Source organism: Neovison vison, chromosome 8, assembly GCF_020171115.1.
Source record: "Neovison vison isolate M4711 chromosome 8, ASM_NN_V1, whole genome shotgun sequence".
Lineage (NCBI taxonomy): Eukaryota > Metazoa > Chordata > Mammalia > Carnivora > Mustelidae > Neogale > Neogale vison.
The window spans coordinates 111,497,549-111,516,661 of NC_058098.1; the positions used below are offsets into that span (position 1 = coordinate 111,497,549).

The following is a 19,113-nucleotide window of genomic DNA, read 5'->3' on the forward strand; positions in this document are numbered from 1 at the left end:
AGGTGTGTTAATGGGAATTTACTTTCTTTTCTAATTAATTGAGAAAAACATATCAGAATAGACAGAAATTTTGAGTTAATTGGTTCAGGGAAATGAGACCGCTTGATTAAGCAAGAGTACATGATACCCAATCGATGTTTATTACAGAGGGAAATGAGCCTCACCTTGAGTCCTGGGTAGAGTCAGCAGGCTGGGCCTGAAAAGTACAGTTTCAGCAGAATGAAAAGATTAGAGATGAGATTGCAAAAGGAAATATTTAGCCATGAGAGATTGTTTGTGGGAAAGTGCGTTTGCAAGTCTGCCTTCCTGGGAAACTTCAGATATTTCTTTACATTATCTATCTATTTCCTTTATTGACTCATTCAATTTCTTCTTTAATTCCAAAAGCAAATTTGATTGCTTTCTACATTCCAATTCTAGGTGCCGGGCAGAGAAAGACAAAGTGACACACTCTTTCCCCTCATAGAGTTTTACATCCAGTGGAAGACACAGAGCTATGAACCAGCAAATATTATCTCCTATTACAGGTGTTGAAGAGCTGCTGAGGGGGCTTTGGAGACAGAGAAAAAAAAATCACCATTACTAAGAAGTCAGAAGGAGTTCTTTTTAAGAGCTTTTTAACTACTTTGTCTTGAAGTGGGTAGAGAGAAAAAAAAATGAGAAGGTTTTAAATAAAAAGAATGACACCTGGGAAATTCTTGAGAACATAGGCAAAGAATTTGCCGGACCAGAGTAGAGGATACTGGTGGGACTAGAATGGAAGATGAGTCAAAAGAAGTGGGCGGGGGTGCCAGGCCTCATACAGAAGCTAGGAAACTTGAGAGGATCCACAAAGCTCTGCGAAGCCACCATAAGATTTAAATCAGCAGAGTGATTAAAAACAGAGACAAGCTTAGGAAGGATCATATTGGATGCGACGTGAGGTGGACACAGGAGGAACTCCAGACAGGAGGCACAGAGATCAATTGGAAGCTTGGTTGCAAAGCTGAGAGATTGTGCAAATGGTTGTCATGATGACTGACATGGAGAACAGAGGATGAGGAGTGGACTTAGAGAAAATAAGCTTTCAACCCAATTATTTTTCCACGATTAGTTCTCATCCTCTCATCCTTAGCATACTAATCAAGAAAAGGAAGTTACATATAATTGATAAGAATGGATTTGAATATGCTTGTGCCTATTTTCTGGTCTTGATCTGAATGGAGCTTCCAGGGAACTGTATTTACTATAGACCCACAGAAGAGGGAGACATGAACTAAGAGGGACCCCGATGGTCAATGGTCTTGCCCTGCTCTCTCTAATCTTCACTCAAGATTTCAAAAGATAGGAAGGCACCTTTTCCCAGTGACTTCATGATGATCTTTGATGGGGAAAATCTAAACCTTGGTCAGAAATAAGTGAAACCACTGAGAACATGATTTTTACTTTGATGCACCTACCTTTTTGCCAAGTAGTGTCTATTATGCCAAGAGTCCCATCAGCAAGCAGCATGTAGGAGGAAAAAGCAACTCACCTGCCCCTTTGGAGTAGATTTCTTACCTGCCCCACTGCAGATAAGGGACATTATTGATCTGATCAGGATACTTCAGTTAGCAGAGCAAACAGATTCTGAGACTAGAGAAGCAGCTGAATGACTTTTGTCCTTGACCTAGAGAAATTACCTTGACCTAGAGAAATTGGGCACTACTTCAGTTTCTCTTCCTCCTACATGAGCCTCATAAGTGGTATAATATCCAAATGAGTGGGTCTCCAACCCAGATGATTTCAATGTAGTTTGGGAACCACTGCTACAAGTATAAAGACTGTGGGGAGCTTTCGAGAACAGATCTAGGTCATACGGGCTCCCTTCTCCAAAATGGAGTAAGCACAACCTATGAAAAGCAATGTGAGATACAAGCAAAATGTGCCATACCTCGGTAAAGAAATGCTGTGAGCTGAGGAAATAAAATATTGCTGTAGTAAATAACTCTTGATGACAAAAATATCTGGTTATTTTACAGTATTGCTCAAACAAGGTAACAGCATTAATGTTAATGCTTTCTTTTCATTCTTGTATAGCAAGCAGGATTCTCTGGGGACAAACATAAGAAGCCAACTCTATAATTTAAAGAGAAAATTAAAATTGTAGAAAGTCATGGGGGTGGTGCATAGGAAAGAAGGGTAAGATGACAAGGAAGCTGGATGGAGATGGGACCTGGGTAGTAAGAACCAACAGAAAACTCTCCCAGGGAGCAGTTGAAAAAAGCGAAATTCTTATCAAATTGAGTCCTTTTGAAAATAATGTTCAAGGAGGAATGAGACAGCATGAAAAGGAGTAATTTTTAAGAAGAGAAAAGCATGCTTTAGAACTTCTGAGAAGCAGTCATTCAAAATGCATATACTTTAGTTCTCCAGTGAGTGTTGATCCCTTGATGAATTATACTAATTTGAAACTGGAAACAGCACAATATTCTATATAAGAAACATACCTTGGAGGAAGACAGCATGAGGAATAATAATAATTTTGTAAACCTGGCTGTGCTATCTTGAGATCCAGCAAAGTAATGTAAAAAGATAGATTAAGTTGTGCAATGATAAACTTGCGCCCCACATTTTGAACTTTTTATGCTGCCATCTCATCATACAAAAGGAGACAATTACCTAATTATAAACCTTGCCTATCTCACAGGATTGTGAAGTACATTGGGCAAAATGATCGGTGGTAAAATCACTTTGGAAACTCTACAACACCTTATGAATGCAAGGGTTCCTTATAGATATCTGGACCTACTATGTAATAATAAACTTCAGGGGAAAAATTCTAATGTTTTGGCTTTCTTGACCAAAGGCCCTAAAAACTGGAAGAAATAGAAAATTCTCCACAACCATTTAGAGCAATATCACATAAAGCCAAACGATGACTTTAAAGAGTTAACTTCGAAGTGCTAAGTTTATATTGTAACTCTTAAAAGGAAGTAATTTATGTCTCTAATACATGTATCTCCATAAACTGTTTCTTTTTTAAGACCCTGTGAACAGAACTAAGAAAAGCTGCTGGTGCAACACCACCTCTGATGTGACAGAGAATGAACATAATTAATATCACGTACAAATACAATCTTGAAGTATTAGATAGTGAGCTCACTGCTTAATTGTTCTGAAAATGATAGGGTATGCTTCTTTTAGGCTACATCACCGAGAATTTTTTTTAATTGCCCTTTAATAGAAATCATGCTATATTTTTAGCCTAGAGAAAACAGAGTCTGTGGGAACCACCTTCTCCCACCCATGTCTTGGCAATGGGAGCTAGTGTCTCAGATCAAGACTATTTACTGATCCCCATGGCAACAATGTGCTCTTTCTTGAATAAATCCTAATATCATAAGGACCCAATGGTTCTCTAGTATGGCATCTCAATCCCAAAATAACTATATTGATGTGAAATATAAATGCTCTAAATAGAACATTTTTTTTAATTAAAATATTGTGATGATGTTAGAAAGTCCGATGCAGCCTTTTCACCAGAGTTTCATTTTGGAACAAACACTCTGCCATTTCTCGGTGTGGACACTGGACCTTCAAAGGAGCTGGGACTTTTAATCGGTCACTAGGTGGAGTATTACGCTACTGTGGCCATGTTGGAGTTGGGGCTCTGAATGACATCCCTACAGCCAAGGAGCAACCGTCCATGAAGACCCTGCCCATGGGAAGCCTCGGTTTAGGGGTCATTACCTTCTAGTTTGCCAGGCTTAACAAGATTCATGTACCCTGAGACCTGGTCACTTTCCAGGTTGCTGGATGCATGAAAGCACATGGTTAAGATTCCAAATAACATCAAAGATTGAGTTACACCCATAAGTTGCTTTGGGAGCCTCAAAAGAAAAATGCCCTCCGAATACCAACAAGTGGTGTTACACTTCTGTCTCATGGTCAGACCTGACATTTTTAAGCCTACACACCCATTTCAGTAAAAGTAGTGTTCCCCAGAACAGACTTCCTTCCGTACACATACATTATCATTTGTGTTTGAGAGAGTGTAGGTGGCAGTACAGATCATCTATTTCCCTTCAAGAGCTTCCCCTCTAATGTTTCAAATGCATTAACACTCAGCAGGTGAAATTAAAATACTTTTTATACTTCCGAACCATTCCCCTATTAAGATCTCTTGTGATTGTGAAATCAGGGTTGAGTGCGCTCTAACTGAATGTGTCATTCTTTGATTTTTTTTTTTTTTTTTTTTTTAGGAGAGATTTAACATTTCTATGCATTTTAACACCCTCTTTTGGTAATGAAAACATTGGGAGCCAACTCGTTCTCTGCTCTCTCTTGAAGGCCTGCTGTTCTTTCTCATTTTTCAAGTGCTTCATGAACAAATAAAGTAACTTGGCATTGTCATGAAGGAGTGTTTCAATACCCTGGACCCACTGATTGTACTCCAAATAATTTGCCTCTGCCCTTTGCATTATAAAAGCAACCAGATGAAAAAGAGTGTTGTACATCTGAGCATCCACAAAGGAGTTCCAACAGTGGAAAGGCTGCCCAGGCTCCAGCTTGACTCCCAAGGTTCTAAAATAAGTGGGTTTTTTTTTTTTTCTTCTCCTTCTTCTTTTTTCTTTTTCTGAGGTTGTCTAATGAGAATGCTGGTTGAGAAGGACTGGGTGAAGAAGCAAGTGAATTTCAATCTCATTGAGGTCAAGAACTTTCTTTCATTCCTGTTTGTATTCCATGTGGTTATTGGCTCCCTCTAGGCCTTACAGAAAGAAAGAAAAGAAAGATTTATTAATCATCAAGTGGTCATTTTTGTAATACAAGCAGGAGAAAGATTTTTATTTAAAAAACTATGTTGTTAGATATACTAAACACAGCATGAAGCCTAAGTTTGGGGACTATTTCTTTTTCTTTTCTTAAAATTTTATTTATTTATTTCAGAGAGAGAGAGTGCATGCAAGAGCAGGGGAAGGGAAAAGGGAGGGGCAGAAGCAGACTCCAAGAGCCAGAGACAACTTGGGGCTCATCTCAGGACACTGAGACCAAGACCTGAGCTGAAGCAGACGCTTAAGAAACTGAGCCACTCAGGTGCCCCAAGTTTGGGGAATTTTTCTTACATGGCTACGTGTCTTTCTTTATGTGTCTGCGATGTATTTGTGCGATACAGAAAGTATGACCTTGAAGTAATGAGGCTTAAAGAGACACACATTTCGGACAATATATTGGTGTTGAAGTGAAGTTTAATGAAATTAGGCATGCTAACATATTTCCCAAACTCAAGTGTCATCCAAACATAAAGTGTTGCAATTACAGATTAGTCAACAGCACATATTTATTGATCAGCACCTTTAATCTCCTTTGATCTATCTCAATAAAATAATGACATTGTTAGGAACCAGGAAGAATGAAATAACTTTGCCCATAGCTATCCAAGTCGAGAAAACAGAACACAACCAATATAGAAATTGAGGGCAGGCTACAGAGGCAATGCATATCCAACACCATTTAATGATGAGTCACTCTTACCTGTCCCATACACAATTTGGCTTTGGAATATATTGTTACTTGTTTCTGAAGGAGCTTTTTTGTCCTTGTAAATTCAAATCATGACAGCTCAGAAGCTGTCATTAAGAATAAGAATACACTGAAGCACTTTTTCCCTCCACCACAGTCTTGCAATCTATGGATGAAATGTGAACGTGGCAACAGAAAAAGATATGAAACCTGTCTGGTTTCAATAACTTCATACCTGGAGCCACTGGCGATTGTGTTTGCCCTTATTCTCAGCTGCAATCACTCAGTCTCACAGTTGGACAAACGTCTCATTCAAAATCAACCTCCCATTCTTGATTGCTCCCTATCAGGCTCCTGCCATTGCCAGCTGTTTCTTGATCAGAACACATTGCTTTAAGATTTGCCTCTTTATGTCCTCCAAGCAGATGAACAAGCACAGAAATATTTTGAAACATCTTATTACACTTACCAGTGTTATTTGACTCTGCAATGAGTTAAAAACCAATCACAATGAGTAATGCTGGGGTTGGAGAACTGCCATTTCCACTTACCTGTATCTGTGGATAAGAAACTTGGTGAGATTTTGAACCAGAGACTCTCCATCCATCACGGTTGAAATTTCACATGCAGGATGAAAAGACTGGAGGAAAGCAGAGAGATTTACTGAACTGGTTGCCTTTAGAAAGCAATCTCATCGAAGTAGCTTGTAGGTAGTACTAAAGTATTGCAAATAAAATAAGCTCAGGTTTGGAGAAATATAGATCTCCCTGTAATGTCTGGACATTTTTCGAAACACTTGCCATGCTTTTTTCTATGTTAATGACTGGCTTACGTGACGTATACAAGACTTTACGGCTTCCAGTGGCTGTGTGAGACTCTGGACATGGTTAGTTCCTCAGAAATGCATAGTAATGTATTTTTGCAAAGTCTCTTGACTTTTCTTTGGACCAATGGTTGAGTGTGTTTGGAGAAATGCTTCCTACAGTCTCACAGCTCAGTCCTTCCAAGTCCATACCAGCTTCACTGACCTTGCTAAGTCTGCCTCCTATTAGCCTGACAGGATGATTCCTGGTTCATCGGTGCCTTTAAATCACCCTCTCCTGCAAACAGTTTGCTGGGGTTCCAGAGGGACGGAATGCTATGGCATTCCACCATTTTCTCTTTACTCAGGTGTCCAGCAATTACAATCAAAATATGTTGAAATTTCTACCGTTGTTTCAGCTCATCTCTTCAAGCTCTGCCCATAGCTGAATGAAATATTTGCAAACAATGAAACAAAAAACTTCTTCATTGTATGTTAATGTCTCTGCCTGCTCTGTAGATATAAGCCCGAGGACATCATCATGGTTAACTAGGCTATCTACATGGGAAGATAGAGTAAGATAGAATAGACTTTAAATGATACACTATTATAATTAGTAAAGGTTTTTAAACACAGATTTTTTAAATAGTATCTGATGACAAAAAAAACCCCACACCTAATAACAGAAGAATCTGAGTTTATTAATGTCCTTAATATTTTTTTAATTTATTTATTTAGAAACATTACTTTGGGCATTTATTTGGGAATACAACATTAAAATTAGGCACTATAGATAGATTAGATGGCCTGGAGTCAAAAATATTCCAATCCAGTTTCAAAGGAGAATCTACAGTTTCAATAAAGGACAAAAATAATTGAATTCTGTTACATCTTATTTTCCTTTGTTTTGTTTTGTTTTGTCTTAATGAGATATAGAATTAAACTCTCAAGTAACTACGGCTATCCCAACTTGTGTGCTTTCTCCTGGAGGGAGGTCCTTAAGTTCCATATAAAGTCAAAGGAATATCTTGGACACCTATGAAGAGCTTGAGAACTTAAAGCCCAGAGGAACATGAGACCAGTCTGGGCTTTCTATTCTGTTGTTCAAGGGCTCATACATTAGAAGACAAAAAAAATCTGCTTGCACATTTTTTTTTTAATTTTTCTTGCAGATTATGGGACATGAGTTTAGAAAGAAACAGAGGCAAGAGGGCCTATCATTTGCAAATGGCAGAGAAGAGCAAAATCAAGACCTATGAAGAGATTAAAATGAGACGAATTTATCTAAGATCATCTCCCTGGATACCACCAGCTTGGTTAGAGACAAATTGCTATTGATGACTCAAAGCACCAAATTATGTATATGATATATGACATGACATATGATATAGGATGCAAATAATCAAATATTTTAAGAATGAAAATACCAAATGAATTAAATATTCCTCTTATATATGGTTATTAGAATTACATTAAGAGACCTAGATGCAGTCTGTTGTGTTGATCTGCTTCTCAATGCTCTGGGCAGAATTTAAAATGCAAGTGATCATATCAGCATGGCAGACTAATTTTTAAACTAGGTGGAGTCCCAACACTTCATTCTGATGGGAGATCACACCTCTCCTCCTCTTCCTTCTCCTCTTTTAATGTATTCAATAGTTGACTTAGAAAGTAAGATGTACCTTTAGAAACAAAGAAGACATTAAGAATTTTCTTGCTGAGTAAGAACCCACCCACCTGCTTGTCTCAGTAAACACTTGCTTTCAAGATTGCTGTAGTATTCTATTATCAAGTCTCATCAAGAAGGAAAATTAAGTTTCATTAAAAAAAAAATCACAATTTTGATTGTGCCCAAACTCCTCCCTTTAACTTACCCAAAACCAACATGCTAAGCCTGTCACTAGAGGTCCTTCAGGTTTTGTCCATTCCAAGCCTCAGCCAATGTGGGCTCCTCACAATGAGTCAAGCAGATTCTTGCTTGACTTCTTGCTTCTTGCTTCTTGCTTCTTGGCAATGATTCAAACTCTGTCCACCAGGAATTCCTGCTTTCTCATTTACCCATTTATTCACACAGGAACTCAGGACATATGTACTCATTACTTGGTCCATGCCTGTCTCAATTCTAACCCTGCTTCGAGACCAAGGAGTCTCATTCAAAGTCATGCAATGGATCCATGACATCTTTCTTTATCTTTCTGATCAAGAATAATTAGCCAATCTACTTATTTTGTCATTTATTCACTTAAATATTGTATTGAATACCTATTGCATGCAAAGTCCTAATAATACAAGTACAAAGGAAATCTGTTCTCTGACTGTATGGAATTTGAAACAGAGTCGAAAAGCAAACCAATGAAATAGCAGGTACCCCACAATGGTAGAGTGGAAGGGTTGTATGATGTGTGCTCCGGAACCTGAACCACATGGGAAGGTTTAGGGTCCTCTCCGCAGAGGAGAAAACTGCTGACCTGAGCCTTGAAATTCAAGGAGAATTAGCTAAATACAGAAGAAAATGAAGAGTGCTCTGTGCAGAAAGAAAAGCCACAGGAAAATAGCAAAAGAAGTCTGAGGAAAACCATGGCTTTCTACCTGGCCAGGCTGTACACACCTGGCAGTCCCTTGAGGCTGGGGAAATGAGAGGACCTTAGTGGGTGGTGACCAGAGATGACATGAAGATCTGCACTGCAAATAAATTTTGAAACATATCTGAGAACTGAGCTAAGAAGTTTATATTTTATCCTAAATGGTTTGGGGAAGGATTGAACAGTGTTGAGGGCAGAGGGGAAAAATCAGAATTTGATTTTGAATGTTACCATCATCCACCAAAATACTTGGAACCGAAAAACAAACAAAAACAAACAAACTAACAAAACCCAAGAACTCTCCACTAAAGCCTGATCTCTCAAAATGGATGAAATCCACTTTTTGTATTAATTCTGGTTTTCTTTTTCTCGAAGAACAAGAAGTCCAGGGGTGGGTAGTTCATTGTTACAGCGACTCAGTGACACTGTCAAGAACTGAAATTCTATCTGTCTGTCTGCTCCAGCTTCTTCATCTCACAGGCCTTTGTCCTCCTCCTTGTCCCCTCCTGCCCACTGAGAAGCTGCTGCGATTTCAGAAGTCAAGTCTATTGTCTGGGAAGGAAACAGGTGGAAGAGATATAGGGCCAAGGTGGGGCAAAAGCTGAATCTGTCCCTTTTTAATAAATAAACACTTTCCTGAAGTCACTCAGGTGATTCTTGTGTACACCTATGTGGCCAGAAACCTGTTACATGGTTGTCCCTAGCTGCAAGGGACAGTGCCGGGGGGCGGGGGGGAGAGTTTCCCTTTAGGATTTCTTTCATTTCTTTTTAAGATTTTATTTATTTATTTATTTGAAAGAGAGACAGAGAGAGAGAGCGAATGAGAGCAACCGAGCACACAGAGGGAGAAGGAGAAGAAGGTTCCCAGCTGAACCAAAATCCCAATGCAGGGCTCAATCCCAGGACCCTGGAATCATGACCTGAGCCACAGGCAGACACTTCACTGCCTGAGCCACCCAGGTGCTAACCACCCCCCCCCATTCCGATTTCTAAAGCAGAAAAAAGGAAGGGAAGAAAGGGTCCTGAACGGCTTGTGGGTATAGTCACCATCCATCATATCCATCACTGAACTACATTTGGTCAACTTTTAAAATACCATATCTTAATTTTCCTTAGTTATACCTTATTGTTATATAGAATACATATTATATAGATAATATATTATTATGCATACATATAATACATTGTATAGATATATACAACACAAGATGTATTATTATATGGAATACATGTATGTATATACACACACATAGGTATGTCTGATTGAAGGGGAAGAAGGGGAGGTTTGAATGTCAGAATATTCTGAATGAAAGAAAAACAAACAACTTGCCCCTTCTTGTTCTGGCTTTAGTGCTTTGCACAAAGATTATGCAAATCTAGAATTCCTCAAACTCACCATTAATATATCTATCTTGCACTCTTCTCTCTTCTCTTTACTTTTTTAAGATTTTATTTTTAAATAATCTCTTTTTTAATTATGTTCAGTTAGCCACTGTATGTAATGTACATCATTCATTTTTGATGTAGTGTTCAGTGATTGTGTATAACATCCAGTGCTCATCACACCACGTGCCCTCCTTAATACCCATCACCCTGTTACCTCCTCCCCCTGCCCCTCCCCTCTGAAACCCTCAGTTTGTTTCCTGGGGTCTCTAATTTTAAAACATACACAAAGTAGAGAAGATAATATATTGAGTCCCCTATTGAGCATTCAACCACCTGCGACGATTATCATTTTGCCAATCGTGTTTCATCCATCCTTCCCCCTTTTCCTCTGGAATGTTTTAAGCAAATTCGTTCCATTTCAGTATGCAAAAATGAATTAACCTTGTATACCTCCAATTTCTTCTTCTTCTTCTTCTTCTTCAAACAAGAGACTCTGTAAGAGTTTTAACAGGACTCAAAAAAAAATGGTGAATGGAAAAATGTTACTTGGAAATTCTCTCTCTCTTTTATATATATGTACACACACACACACACACACGAGTAACAACAGACATGGGACAGGAAAAGAGAGAGAGAGTGAAATTTTAAGACGGAAAAGCCCAATTTCCAGGAACTAGAAGGCTAAGTGGAGTTTCCACCACCCCCTGAAGGAGTACCTCTCACCAATACCTTTATTAGCCAGAGCCGAATTTCTCCTTCTCTGACTCCTACCCTTAAAATTTAGGTCACATTTAAAGTATCAGTCACAGTTAACAAATGTAGCAATTAGTATTCCATTCAAGTTTACATTCTTTAACATTAAAAGGAGTTTTCTAAATCTCACGCTATAAGCTAGATGGTAGCTTATTGCTGCTATATTCTAAATGAGAAGCTGTTTAAGGAAGAGGCTGGCCTCTCCTGTCTTAGCGATTTTGATTACTTTGACCTTCTGCTCCTACCCAATCCTTTAAGACAAAGATTTCAGAGTGTTAACAACTATTCTTAACTAAATAAATGCATTAAATATGTGTGCATTCGTTCACACACACTGTCCATTTGTTCAGCCGCGCATTGATGTGTTCATTCATTCACTAAACCTTGTGCAGGTCCTGTACGTATCTTATCGCTAAAGTCTGTAAGCATGAAGACCCCGGTCAGGAACTGTAATCGTGCCTCTGTTTTCATAAAGCTAAGCAAACCCACATCCTAAAAGCTCTATGTGGGAATTAGGGGGAAAGCAGTTCTGTTCCAAACGTCTGAGGAGTAGAAATGCCAATCTGAAAGCATCTTTCCAAAAAGGCATCGTGGCAGGACGGCGGGGAGGGAAATGGGCCTGGCTGGAAGGATCTCTAGATGTGTATTTTTATCGTCCATGTGTTGGATGAAGCGGGGAGCTGCCAGATAGCTGCTTTTCCACAGCTTGCAGTTACTGTTGGGAACAGATCCATGTATGGAAGCGAAAGCCGAAAGGCACAGATAAGCAGAGATCCAGCTATGCAAACCATGTTTAGAGACACTTAAAGGACAAGCATCCCAGGTCCGTCCTTTCTGGTAAATTCGGAGAAGCCATCATCCCGGGTCTTTTTTCACATCCAGCCCATGCGGACTGAACAGCCCAGACTTGACAGAGAGGTAGGTGCAGCGCTTTGGGGGATGAAACTTATCTAAAGGATCATTCAGGAATATTCCCTCCCTAGAGCTCTTGATGTCCTTTAAGGGAAGCTGCCAGATGACATTTTGTTGGGGGGGGGGGAGGAAAGAAAGAAAAAAAAAGAAAGAAAGAAAGATAGAAAGATTTGGGTTGGAGCTGGTGACTAAGAGATATTTGACAGCTCTGCCTTCACAAAACAGGGCAGCTTGGTTACAGAGGGAAGGGGACAGCACAGAATGGCCGCCAATTATAATCCCTTTGTCTGGGGTCACTTACCGTTTGGATTTTTGTGGATATGAATCTTCCTGGATGTTGCCAGCACCTTTGGAATGGGCCACAGCTTCCCTCAGGTTCTGATACGGGGTATTTTCGCCTGGGATTGGTAGGATTTGCCCTTTTCCTTGCTAGCTCCTCTGAAGCCGGCATAAACTCACACGTGGGGCTAGTTCTTCCTCAGACATGGAAGAGCTGCCTGTAAACGACATTATTATTTTTGGCAGGGGAAGTCATTTTTGCAGTGTTTCTCAGCAGATCGGAGGTTGATTACATCCTGTTCAAAGATTCTTGAGTTGCTTTCACAAACACGGGTCTTGCGCAAGTTGAAATTGCTGAAACCAGCTGTAAACACTGGACGGTTCTCGCTACCTTTAACATTTTTCTTTCTTTTTTGTTAATGACTGAAAACATAGGAACTTGAGGGGAGATTTCCCCAAAGATTATTCTAGTTTAGCTGTCAGGGACGTTTGAGAATTCTGGATTGGGCCAGAACCGCAAAAGCAGCATGTCTCAAGGGTACAAAGTTTAAGTGTAAACGTGAGGACAAGAACAAAACCAGGATCTCTGTGACTCTAGTCTATTTTCTAAAATACTTGTTAGCTCAAACAAGTCATATCAATAACACTTTGAAATGCTACTCTAGCTAATTACCAAATTGTAATAATTAGATCATTAAAGCAGTCTTTTCAAAATTGTTGGCAAAATCTAGGAACTATTGCCAAACACTCACGAAAGTCAAAGGAAAAATTTATAGGTCATATCTGTAAAATGTGTGTGTGTTTCCAAGATTGAATTAAAAGAATTTTTGCGCAAAAAAATGAAATGTAAATTTACAATTTCAATTGTTGAGAATAATTTGTCTCTATTTCAAGCAAGATTTCAGCCCCCTTGTTATGTAGGTCTTCAATCTTAAAATAGCGCATAAGAGGGGGGGAAAAAAAGAAAGAAAAAATTGAGCGTATTTTTTCCTTCCCTGATGACAAAGGATGACATGCAAAATGATTAATAAACAAGTATAAGAAAATAATAAAATGGTTTATAATACCGAGCAAGGAGATGTTCTTTGTATAAATTAGATAGAGGAAAAAGCAATTCTCTTAGGTAATATAGATAAGATGACTATAGTTATGCGATGACTTCTTTCAAATTGTGAAGTTTCCATAATACAAAAAAAAAAAAAAAAGCAGCTGCGAAGGAGTAAACATTGTTCTATCCAATAATAATACTTCATCATTACTAAAATAATTATAATACAAAACATGGATGTTTTCATCAAATTATTCCTTTTCATGTCTAGACTATTTACACTGACAACACGTTAAATTAACAGCACGTTCAAACTTACCCTTCACACACCTCTAAAATAGGCTATTTGACTTAACAACACTAATATTCTGTAACCTCATGCGCATGCGCGCGCATGCGTGAGAGAAACAGGCAATAAACTATGCCTTCTTTTTTTAAACCAACTGAGACAAGCTGTCATAACTTTAGCTAAAGTGGAACAGGCCTACAAAAGGATGGCTTTAAAATATTTAATTAAACACTACATACCAACCAGCTTTTCTAAAGGAACAGCCACAGCAGGAGTCCGGGCAATTTTCAATAAGTAAAAGGTTATTATAAATTATGTCACTAGTATTTGTGACCAGATGCAATGCATAGATGACATCATTGGCTATTTTCTCAGTTGCTTACTGCCAAGTACATTTCATCTCATGTGCATTCCTCATGAGAAGTGCCTATTCCTGTTCTTCTTTAGCAAGCAAATTTGAGAAGTGTAATATAGGTAATAAAGTGTGACTTACTGCTATTTTCATATGGACTATGTAAACATCAATGAAGAAAATTGACAAATAAACTACTTGACCTTTTGACTATGACCTGTGAAGCACTCAGGGATGACTATACATGTAGAAAATCTTGGGAAGGTCATATTTTGAGAGGGGAATTAAAAATATTGACAGTCTCGTGGGAAAAAAAAAAAAAGAGATGTTCTATGCCGTAGTTAGCTGAAGATATGAAGGAAATTCATGGTGACCAAGAATGACACGGGAGTTGAAATTTATCCCAAGAGCATAGAGCACGGATTTGAGGCTCCCGTGTATATGGCAGGACCAGAGAGAATAGCTCCTGGGTTGGGTCAGCTGTGCCCCAATGAGTAGGAAGATTAAGGGCTTTTAGGGGCTTCAGCGGGAAACAACTTCCCTGAATACTGAAGGGGGAGTTTATATGAAAGTAAGAATAGAATTTTCCTTTTCCAGAGGTATGAAAAATTTTGGCTTACAGGAAAATTCATCAAGTTTCAAGGAAATGATAGCATTGGTTACTTTGTTTTAAAAATCCCTTTAGGAACATTAAATAAAATAAAATTCTCTCAGATGATTAAAAACTGTGGGACTTCGAGGGGTCTCAGACAAACCACTGATGGCTGCAAGAACCTTAAAGGTGACAAGAGACTAGGGAACAAATTTGAAGACCAGAGAGGCTGTCCACTTTCTTCAAGGTTAATCAATGGGAAGTGAAGTTTCCCCAGAATCTAGATCCTTTGGTTTTCCGATCAGAGCTCGCCTGTTCTTGCAGCACGTCTTTCTTAATCTTAAAGTTACATGCTCTTTTCAAGTGTCATGGCAAGATATTAGAAGAATTTCATGCCAGAGGGTTTTTAAAGGCAGCTTTAAGGTATATAAAGTAACAAGAAGGTAATGAACTCTGTGACACTTGGTGCTGTGATTTTCCCATGCTTCTCACTTCTAACTGCTCATTAGAAGCACTTGGATAAAGTGCTGCCCACACTACACCCCTGATGAACTACAAATGGCCATGGGGTCCAGGCAAGGGTAGTTTATTTTTTTAAATCTATCCCATAAAATTTAAATATGCAGCCAAGGTTAAGAACCACTTCCTTTTTGTAATAAAAAAGGTGGTAACCACTTCAGTTTATTTCAACTGGGGGAGTTAACAGAACCACAGCTGAGGATTAAAAATGAGCTCTTTCCCAAAGAGACTATTTCTTTGAAAGTTTTGTTGATGTAATCTTTGGGGACATGGAGTTCCTCCGTAAAAGTTTCAGGATATTTAAAAAGAAGTTTCCTCTAAGCCATAGGATTCATATGGATCTATTTGACATTTCATATACTTCTTTAGCCTGAAACATATGTGTGTTAGCCACAATTATTGAAAGGTAAAAAATATATGAATATATGATATTATGGTTCTGAACTACAGATGTTAAATGAAATTTTATATTGTTTTAGCAACTATTAAACAGCCATCTTGAAAAGCCTTGTTAATTTTGGATAGCAACTGTTTTCTAAGGAATAAGCAAATCATTGTCTTTTTTTTAATTTATTTTTTTACTTTTGCATTTTTAAATGGCAAGACCTTTGGAAAGAGGGTGCATGATTTTATGCAAAATATATATATTAATTGATCACATGTCAAAGTATATGAACAAGAAACTAACGCTAGCCAAAATACAATGAGGATATGTAAGGCCACAAAAGACTTCTGCCATGTAGGTGGGAAATGAAGACTGGGTTGTCCAAACCCTGTAAGGAAAGAGTCTGGACTAAATGCAGGTAAATAAAATTTAAAAGCCTTAGACTTCCCAGGCTAAAAAAGACTCTTCAAGGTAGTGGAAAGTAGCGAGCCAAGTTCTGGCTGCTGTGGGTGGGTGGAGTCACACCCGCTAAATTTCATTCTGGCTCTTCAATGTACTCATGGCTGTGTGACCTGGAACAGGTGACATCACCTCTGTGACTTCCATTTCCTTCCCTCCATTTCACAGTGAAAACCACAGTGAAGGGATTAACTAGAAAAATGCAAACAAGGAGTTTGGCATCGTGGCCAATAAATGGTGGTACCAGCTTTGTAAGCAAGAATAAAGTCAAATCAGTCTTTCAAGGAAGTCTCTGAAACTAGAAATACTAAGTAGAAGAGTGATCACATTTCAAGGAGAGTATAGATGAATTCCTTTTTTTAAAGATTTTATTTATTTATTTATTTGAGAGAGAGAGCACACACGGGAGCAGGGGGCTGGGAGGGGCAGAGGAAGAGGAAGAAGCAGACTCCCCACTGAGCAGGGAGCCCGCCCTACTGGGCTCTATCCCAGGACCCTGAGATCAAAACCTGAGCCCATGGCAGATGCTTAACTGGCTTTGGGAGGTACTGACTAAACACTCTTTGGTTGATTATAAGCATTGAATGCCTCTCCTATTTCAAATCATATCATGAAGTTGAGCCTGCAAACTATTAATATGCCAAGAATTAATAAATACAGATTTATATTTATTCCTGAATATTAAGAGACATACAAAAAAGCAATCTCAAAATGGACTCATATTATCACCATTAACAAGACACTTCTTGAATCCTTTTCTGAGCAAGGTGTGTTTTAGGTAGAAATAGAGGAATACATCGAATATTCAGAGTAATGCATTATGTTCCAATTAATAATAATATATAATAGTAATTTCAAGTCTGGTCCTTTCGTCTGTCCAGCAGCTTGTCATTTATATGAAATGACATTATCAATTGCAAGCTATTCTTGAATTTCATTTACAGAAATATGATTTTAACATATGATTTCTAAATCTTACCTTATTTACTGTTGTTTTACCTATATGGATAAAATGTATGCTATGAAATAAAAAGCTTTTTTTTTTCTTTTGGTTAAAGCTCTGAATTCTAGATTCAGACAAATCTATTAGCTTCCGAATGTGCATCTTAATGCAAGCTTCCTTAAGGCAAGCTTCCTAGAAACGATCTTGACATGTGTTGAGGTCTATTATTTTCCAAGCATGCTTCTAAATAAGTCATATATGTTAATTTATTAATTCTGACAATTGGTTTTTAAGATAAGCATCCATTTTACAAAGAGTGATACACAGAAAGGTTAAGCAATATACCCAAGGTCACACAGCAGGTGAATAGAAAGAGCAGGATTTGAAGTCTGTGCTTAGCCTCTGTATTACAACTGCCTCACAATTGTTTCCTGGCCTTTTAAAAATGGAAACAAATAAATTAATGTATGAAAAAAGTAATGTTGAAAGTATTCAGTATAGTGTCTAATAAGAAAAGCAAACTTTTTCTCAGATTACTGTTCATTTAATTTAGCCTGTTGAACAAGTAAGCTAATCATTTGAAATAGTGCTTCTGAATAAGAATAATAAAAAATGTTAATTTAATCTTAAGTATTATTTATTAATGTTAACTATTTATTAAATAACACTTAATATTTCTGAATAAGATATAATATTGATTTTTCTTTGTAAAGTAACATTTCCAAACTGTTGATTGGATACTTTTCAGACATAGAAGTTAAATTATTATTTTGTGACTATATTCCATCCTCTTCCCCTCGCTGTTCATTGTATCATGTTTCAATAAATACACATTAGAATCTTTACATCCTTCCCCCCATTCTTCACTGTTATGTAGGAAGATGAGTTAGACAAAAATCATAAAATGGGATAAGAATCATCCAAATGAAAGTTAGTATTATTTTCAGGGATCCATCTCACAAACATATTAAATTGCCTTTAAATTCCAATCAATCTAAAATGAAGAACAGGAACTCCACATGACATTCAACTTACATTTTAGTTTATGCTTAAGAACATGGAACTTTCAGGAACTCAACATACAATATTGCAGAATTATGTATTCGTTTTATGAAAACAATGATGCAATCTATTTTATCTATGGTAACAGAAATTATACAGAAGTTGGTTACCTGTTTATTTATTTTATTTTTTGCAAAGAGCATGTCATGAAAACTTACCTATTTTCTCCTCTTTTTATCATGCATATGCAGAGAAATAGAGGTCAAATTCACTCTCTACCACTCTATTGTGTTCTACCACACAGGAAAAATTATTTATCTTATTGTTTCCCCAGAAATGATTTTGCAACCATTAGTTTAAAATATTCTTTTGCCTTAGAGAAATGTCTACTCTGATACAGGTAGGAGAATGGGAAAGCAAATAAGATCAGAGGCAAGCAAAAACCAGAGCTCCTATAGGCCCCATAAATCTATAAGCCTTAATAGATTACATTTTTTAAACTACCAAAAGTCAACCACCGTATCAACAGTAAACAGCCATAATAATTCATTAAACTAAATCGCAGTTTCCTGAGCAGTTCAGAGGGTGTAAAAACAAAAATAAAACCACAGTATACTACAAACCAGACACAAAAATTTTCATTATTAAGGAACTAAATTTAAGTAACACTATATATTTAGCTTAAGTTCAGTCCCTGGGTCCCAAAGCAAAAATTTAGACCCATGCTTTCTAGGGAACACAGATGAAGTAAATACTATAGAGAATGTATGTACCAAAGCTCATTTTGTTGTTGTTGTTGTTTTATCTTCAATAATCTATTTGCGTGTATGAGGATAATGTCTAGAGGTAATCTTTGCTGCTTCATGGTAAGAGCTTGGTTTAGGGTAAAGACTAAAGCTCACTGGGAAGACAGAAGAAGTTCCTTGATACTTGGATTCCCTGGTTATAGCACCAAGACCAGTACCAGTCACTGCATTCATGGTGGGTGGAGGAGATGAAAGATTCTCTCTCTCTCTTTTGTGGTCTTACAATTTAAATCTCTTTATTTTAAAATAGGATATAGGGGCACCTGGGGGGCTCAGTAGGTTAAAGCCTCTGCCTTTGGCTCAGGTCATGATCTCAGGGTCCTGGGATCGAGCCCCGCATCGGGCTCTCTGCTCGGCAGGGAGCCTGCTTCCCTCCTCTCTCTCTGCCTGCCTCTCTGCCTACTTGTGATCTCTCTCTGTCAAATAAATAATAAAATCTTTAAAAATACATATAAAATAATATATTAAATGCATCTTTGCAATTTGCCTAATTAAAAGTTTCCAGGCTTGGGGCGCCTGGGTG

The 19,113-nt window shown here is 37.9% G+C and overlaps 1 long non-coding RNA gene across 1 annotated transcript; it reads right to left on the reverse strand.

The window, feature by feature from the left end:
- Positions 1–4,016: 4,016 nt before the first annotated feature.
- LOC122915129 lies at positions 4,017–12,499 on the reverse strand. Its single transcript, XR_006386012.1, has 3 exons — positions 12,218–12,499; positions 6,033–6,121; positions 4,017–4,729 (listed from the first exon to the last, which is right to left on the reverse strand). It is a non-coding gene; the product is annotated as an uncharacterized LOC122915129 (long non-coding RNA).
- Positions 12,500–19,113: the final 6,614 nt, after the last annotated feature.